Here is an 8268-nt window from a genome sequence, read left to right as displayed (position 1 = left end):
TTTTTCGACATATTATACTATGACTTTTTATCACTTATTTTCGACATGCTATACTATGACTTTTTTCAACATACTATACTGTGACTTTTTATTTCTTTTTTAGACATACTATACTATGACTTTTTATCACGTTTTTCGACATACTATACTATGACTTTTTATACCTTTTTTCGACATACTATACTATGACCTTTTTTTTTTACTTTTTCTGCATGGTATACCATGACCTTTTTCAACATACTATACAAAGACTTTTTTATTATTTTTTTTTCGACATGCTATACTATGACATTTTTCGACTTACTATACTATAACTTTTTTAGACATACTATACTATGACTTTTTATTCACTTTTATCGACATGCTATGCCATGACATTTTTCGACATACTATACTATGACTTTTTTAACACTTTTTTTTGCCATACTATACTGTTACTTTTTATTTCTTTTTTAGACATACTATACTATGACTTTTTTATCACTTTTTTCGACATATTATACTATGACTTTTTATCACTTATTTTCGACATGCTATACCATGACCTTTTTCAACATACTATACTATGACATTTTTATTATTTTTTTTTCAAAATGCTATACTATGACATTTTTCGACATACTATACTATGACTTTTTTTGACATACTATACTATGACATTTTTAACACTTTTTTCAACATACTATACTGTCACTTTTTATTTCTTTTTTAGACATACTATACTATGACTTTTTTATCACTTTTTTTGACATATTATACTATGACTTTTTATCACTTATTTTCGACATACTATACTATGACTTTTTCGACATACTATACTGTGACTTTTTATTTCTTTTTTAGACATACTATACAATGACTTTTTATCACGTTTTTCGACATACTATAATATGACTTTTTATACCTTTTTTCGACATACTATACTATGACTTTTTTTATCACTTTTATCGACATACTATACTATGACCTTTTTTTTTTTTACTTTTTCCGCATGCTATACCATGACCTTTTTCGACATACTATACTAGGACTTTTTTTATCACTTTTTCCGCATATTATACCATGACCTTTTTCAACATACTATACTAAGACTTTTTTTATTATTTTCTTTTCGAAATGCTATACTATGACTTTTTCGACATATTATACTATAACTTTTTATTACTGTTTAAACATACTATACTATGACTTTTTAATCACTTTTTTCGACATGCTTTACTATGACATTTTTCGACATGCTATACTATGACTTTTTATTCACTTTTATCGACATGCTATGCCATGACATTTTTTGACATACTATACTATGACTTTTTTAACACTTTTTTTTGCCATACTATACTATGACTTTTTTTTATCACTTTTTCCGCATGCTATACCATGACCTTTTTCAACCAACTATACTAAGACTTTTTTATTATTTTTTTTTCTAAATGCTATACTATGACTTTATCGACATACTATACTATAACTTTTTATACGTTTGACATACTGTTTCGACATACTACTATACTATACGTTTCGACTACTATATGACTTTTTAATCACTTTTTTCGACATGCTATACTATGACATTTTTCGACATACTATACTATGACTTTTTATTACTGTTTCGACATACTATACTATGACTTTATCGACATACTATACTATAACTTTTTATTACTGTTTCGACATACTATACTATGACTTTTTAATCACTTTTTTCGACATGCTACACTATGACTTTTTTTGACATACTATACTATGACTTTTTTCGACATACTATACTATGACATTTTTCAACATACTATACTATGAATTTTTTATCCCTTTTTTCGACATATTATACTATGACTTTTTATCACTTATTTTCGACATGCTATACTATGACTTTTTTCAACATACTATACTGTGACTTTTTATTTCTTTTTTAGACATACTATATTATGACTTTTTATCACGTTTTTCGACATACAATACGATGACTTTTTATACCTTTTTTCGACATACTATACTATGACTTTTTTATCACTTTTATCGACATACTATACTATGACCTTTTTTTTTTTTACTTTTTCCGCATGCTATACCATGACCTTTTTCAACATACTTATACAAAGACTTTTTTATTATTTTTTTTTCGAAATGCTATACTATGACTTTTTTAACACTTTTTTTTGCCATACTATACTGTCACTTTTTATTTCTTTTTTAGACATAATATACTATGACTTTTTTATCACTTTTTTTGACATATTATACTATGACTTTTTATCACTTATTTTCGACATGCTATACCATGACCTTTTTCAACATACTATACTATGACATTTTTATTATTTTTTTTTCAAAATGCTATACTATGACATTTTTCGACATACTATACTATGACTTTTTTTGACATACTATACTATGACATTTTTAACACTTTTTTCAACATACTATACTGTCACTTTTTATTTCTTTTTTAGACATACTATACTATGACTTTTTTATCACTTTTTTTGACATATTATACTATGACTTTTTATCACTTATTTTCGACATACTATACTATGACTTTTTCGACATACTATACTGTGACTTTTTATTTCTTTTTTAGACATACTATACAATGACTTTTTATCACGTTTTTCGACATACTATAATATGACTTTTTATACCTTTTTTCGACATACTATACTATGACTTTTTTTATCACTTTTATCGACATACTATACTATGACCTTTTTTTTTTTTACTTTTTCCGCATGCTATACCATGACCTTTTTCGACATACTATACTAGGACTTTTTTTATCACTTTTTCCGCATATTATACCATGACCTTTTTCAACATACTATACTAAGACTTTTTTTATTATTTTCTTTTCGAAATGCTATACTATGACTTTTTCGACATATTATACTATAACTTTTTATTACTGTTTAAACATACTATACTATGACTTTTTAATCACTTTTTTCGACATGCTTTACTATGACATTTTTCGACATGCTATACTATGACTTTTTATTCACTTTTATCGACATGCTATGCCATGACATTTTTTGACATACTATACTATGACTTTTTTAACACTTTCTTTTGCCATACTATACTATGACTTTTTTTTATCACTTTTTCCGCATGCTATACCATGACCTTTTTCAACATACTATACTAAGACTTTTTTATTATTTTTTTTTCTAAATGCTATACTATGACTTTATCGACATACTATACTATAACTTTTTATTACTGTTTCGACATACTATACTATGACTTTTTAATCACTTTTTTCGACATGCTATACTATGACATTTTTCGACATACTATACTATGACTTTTTATTACTGTTTCGACATACTATACTATGACTTTATCGACATACTATACTATAACTTTTTATTACTGTTTCGACATACTATACTATGACTTTTTAATCACTTTTTTCGACATGCTACACTATGACTTTTTTTGACATACTATACTATGACTTTTTTCGACATACTATACTATGACATTTTTCAACATACTATACTATGAATTTTTTATCCCTTTTTTCGACATATTATACTATGACTTTTTATCACTTATTTTCGACATGCTATACTATGACTTTTTTCAACATACTATACTGTGACTTTTTATTTCTTTTTTAGACATACTATATTATGACTTTTTATCACGTTTTTCGACATACAATACGATGACTTTTTATACCTTTTTTCGACATACTATACTATGACTTTTTTATCACTTTTATCGACATACTATACTATGACCTTTTTTTTTTTTACTTTTTCCGCATGCTATACCATGACCTTTTTCAACATACTTATACAAAGACTTTTTTATTATTTTTTTTTCGAAATGCTATACTATGACTTTTTTAACACTTTTTTTTGCCATACTATACTGTCACTTTTTATTTCTTTTTTAGACATAATATACTATGACTTTTTTATCACTTTTTTTGACATATTATACTATGACTTTTTATCACTTATTTTGACATGCTATACTGTGACTTTTTATCACTTATTTTCGACATACTATACTATGACTTTTTTTATCACTTTTATCGACATACTATACTATGACTTTTTTTATCACTTTTTTCGCATGCTATACCATGACCTTTTCCAACATAATATACTAAGACTTTTTTATAATTTTTTTTTCGAAATGCTATACTATGACTTTATCGACATACTATACTATGACTTTTTATTACTGTTTCGACATACTATACTATGACTTTTTAATCACTTTTTTCGACATGCTATACTATGACTTTTTTTTACATACTATACTATGACTTTTTTCGACATACTATACTATGAATTTTTTTGACATACTATACTATGACTTTTTTCGACATACTATACTATGAATTTTTTATCCCTTTTTTCGACATATTATACTATGACTTTTTATCACGTTTTTCGACATACTATACTATGACTTTTTTAACACTTTTTTTTGCCATACTATACTGTCACTTTTTATTTCTTTTTTAGACATAATATACTATGACTTTTTTATCACTTTTTTTGACATATTATACTATGACTTTTTATCACTTATTTTAGACATACTATACTATGACTTTTTATCACGTTTTTCGACATACTATAATATGACTTTTTATACCTTTTTTCGACATACTATACTATGACTTTTTTATCACTTTAACGACATACTATACTATGACCTTTTTTTTTTACTTTTTCCGCATGCTATACCATGACCTTTTTCAACATACTATACTAAGACTTTTTTATTATTTTTTTTTTGAAATGCTATACTATGACTTTTTCGACATACTATACTATAACTTTTTATTACTGTTTCGACATGCTTTACTATGACATTTTTCGACATGCTATACTATGACTTTTTATTCACTTTTATCGACATGCTATGCCATGACATTTTTCGACATACTATACCATGACTTTTTTAACACTTTTTTTTGCCATACTATACAGTGACTTTTTATTTATTTTTTCGACATACTATACTATGACTTTTTTATCACTCTTTTTGACATGCCTATGACCTTTTTCAACATACTATACTATTACTTTTTTATTATTTTTTTCAACATGGTATACTATGACTTTTTTCAACATACTATACTATGACATTTATCACTTTTTTCGACGTATTATACTATGACTTTTTTATCACTTTTTTTGACATATTATACTATGACTTTTTATCACTTATTTTGACATGCTATACTGTGACTTTTTATCACTTATTTTCGACATACTATACTATGACTTTTTTTATCACTTTTATCGACATACTATACTATGACTTTTTTATCACTTTTTTCGCATGACCTTTTTCAACATAATATACTAAGACTTTTTTATAATTTTTTTTTCGAAATGCTATACTATGACTTTATCGACATACTATACTATGACTTTTTATCACTTATTTTCGACATGCTATACTATGACTTTTTTCAACATACTATACTGTGACTTTTTATTTCTTTTTAGACATACTATATTATGACTTTTTATCACGTTTTTCGACATACTATACTATGACTTTTTTAACACTTTTTTTTGCCATACTATACTGTCACTTTTTATTTCTTTTTTAGACATACTATACTATGACTTTTTTAACACTTTGTTTTGCCATACTATACTGTCACTTTTTATTTCTTTTTTAGACATACTATACTATGACTTTTTATCACGTTTTTCGACATACTATAATATGACTTTTTATACCTTTTTTCGACATACTATACTATGACTTTTTTATCACTTTTATCGACATACTATACTATGACCTTTTTTTTTTACTTTTTCCGCATGCTATACCATGACCTTTTTCAACATACTATACTAAGACTTTTTTATTATTTTTTTTTTGAAATGCTATACTATGACTTTTTCGACATACTATACTATAACTTTTTATTACTGTTTCGACATGCTTTACTATGACATTTTTCGACATGCTATACTATGACTTTTTATTCACTTTTATCGACATGCTATGCCATGACATTTTTCGACATACTATACCATGACTTTTTTAACACTTTTTTTTGCCATACTATACTGTGACTTTTTATTTCTTTTTTCGACATACTATACTATGACTTTTTTATCACTCTTTTTGACATGCCTATGACCTTTTTCAACATACTATACTATTACTTTTTTATTATTTTTTTCGACATGGTATACTATGACTTTTTTCAACATACTATACTATGACATTTATCACTTTTTTCGACGTATTATACTATGACTTTTTAATCACTTTTTCCGACATACTATACTATGACATTTTTCGACATACTATACTATGACTTTTTTAACACTTTTTTTCGACATACTATACTGTGACTTTTTATTTCTTTTTTAGACATACTATACTATGACCTTTTTCAACATACTATACTAAGACTTTTTTATTATTTTTTTTCGAAATGCTGTACTATGACTTTTTCGTCACACTATACTAAAACTTTTATTACTGTTTCGACATACTATACTGTGACTTTTTAATTTCTTTTTTAGACATACTATACTATGACATTTTTCATCATACTATACTGTGAATTTTTTATCCCTTTTTTCAACATATTATACTATGACTTTTTATCACTTATTTTCAACATGTTATACTATGACTTTTTTCAACATACTATACTGTGACTTTTTATTTCTTTTTTAGACATACTATACTATGACTTTTTATCACTTTTTCCGCATGCTATACCATGACATTTTTCAACATACTATGCTAAAACTTTTGTATTATTTTTTTTTCCGAAATGCTATACTATGACTTTTTCGACATACTATACTATAACTTTTTATTACTGTTACGACATACTATACTATGACTTTTTAATTACTTTTTTGACATGCTATACTATCACGTTTTTCGACATACTACAGTATGGCTTTTTATACCTTTTTTCGACACACTATTCTATGACTTTTTATCACTTTTATCGACATACTATACTATGACCTTTTTTTTTACTTTTTCCGCATGCTATACCATGACCTTTTTCAACATACTATACTAAGACTTTTTTATTATTTTCTTTTCGAAATGCTATACTATGACTTTTTCGACATATTATACTGACTTTTTTTGACATGCTATACTATGACTTTTTATTCACTTTTATCGACATGCTATGCCATGACATTTTTCGACATACTATACTATGACTTTTTAACACTTTGTTTTTGCCATACTATACTGTGAATTTGTAGTTCATTTTTAGACATACTATACTATGACTTTTTTATCACTCTTTTCGACATGCCTATGACCTTTTTCAGCATACTATACTATTACTTTTTTATTATTTTTTTCGACATGGTATACTATGACTTTTTTCAACATACTATACTATGACCTTTATCACTTTTTTCGACATATTATACTATGACTTTTTAATCACTTTTTCCGACATACTATACTATGACTTTTTATTCACTTTTATCGACATGCTATGCCATGACATTTTTCGACATACTATACTGTGACTTTTTATTTCTTTTTTCGACATACTATACTCTTTTAACACTTTTTTTCAACATACTATACTATGACTCTTTATTTCTTTTTTAGACATACTATACTATGACCTTTTTCAACGTACTATACTAAGACTTTTTTATTATTTTTTTCGAAATGCTATACTATGACTTTTTCGACATACTATACTATAACTTTTTATTACTGTTTCGACATACTATACTATGACTTTTTAATCACTTTTTTTCGACATACTATACTATGACTTTTTTATCACTTTTTTCGACATGCTATACTATGACTTTTTATTCACTTTTATCGACATGCTATGCCATGACATTTTTCGACATACTATACTATGACTTTTTATTCACTTTTATCGACATACTATACTACGACTTTTTTTGACATACTATACTATGACTTTTTAATCACTTTTTTTCGACATACTATACTATGACTTTTTTATCACTTTTTTCGACATGCTATACTATGACTTTTTATTCACTTTTATCGACATGCTATGCCATGACATTTTTCGACATACTATACTATGACTTTTTATTCACTTTTATCGACATACTATACTACGACTTTTTTTGACATACTATACTATGACTTTTTTAACACTTTTTTCGACATGCTATACTATGACTTTTTATTCACTTTTATCGACATCTATGCCATGACATTTTTTGACATACTATACTATGACTTTTTTAACACTTTTTTTCGACATACTATACTGTGACTTTTTATTTCTTT

Source organism: Sander lucioperca, chromosome 20 (genome assembly GCF_008315115.2).
Source record: "Sander lucioperca isolate FBNREF2018 chromosome 20, SLUC_FBN_1.2, whole genome shotgun sequence".
In the NCBI taxonomy this organism is placed as follows: Eukaryota; Metazoa; Chordata; class Actinopteri; order Perciformes; family Percidae; genus Sander; species Sander lucioperca.
Note: the sequence above shows the minus strand (reverse complement) of the source record.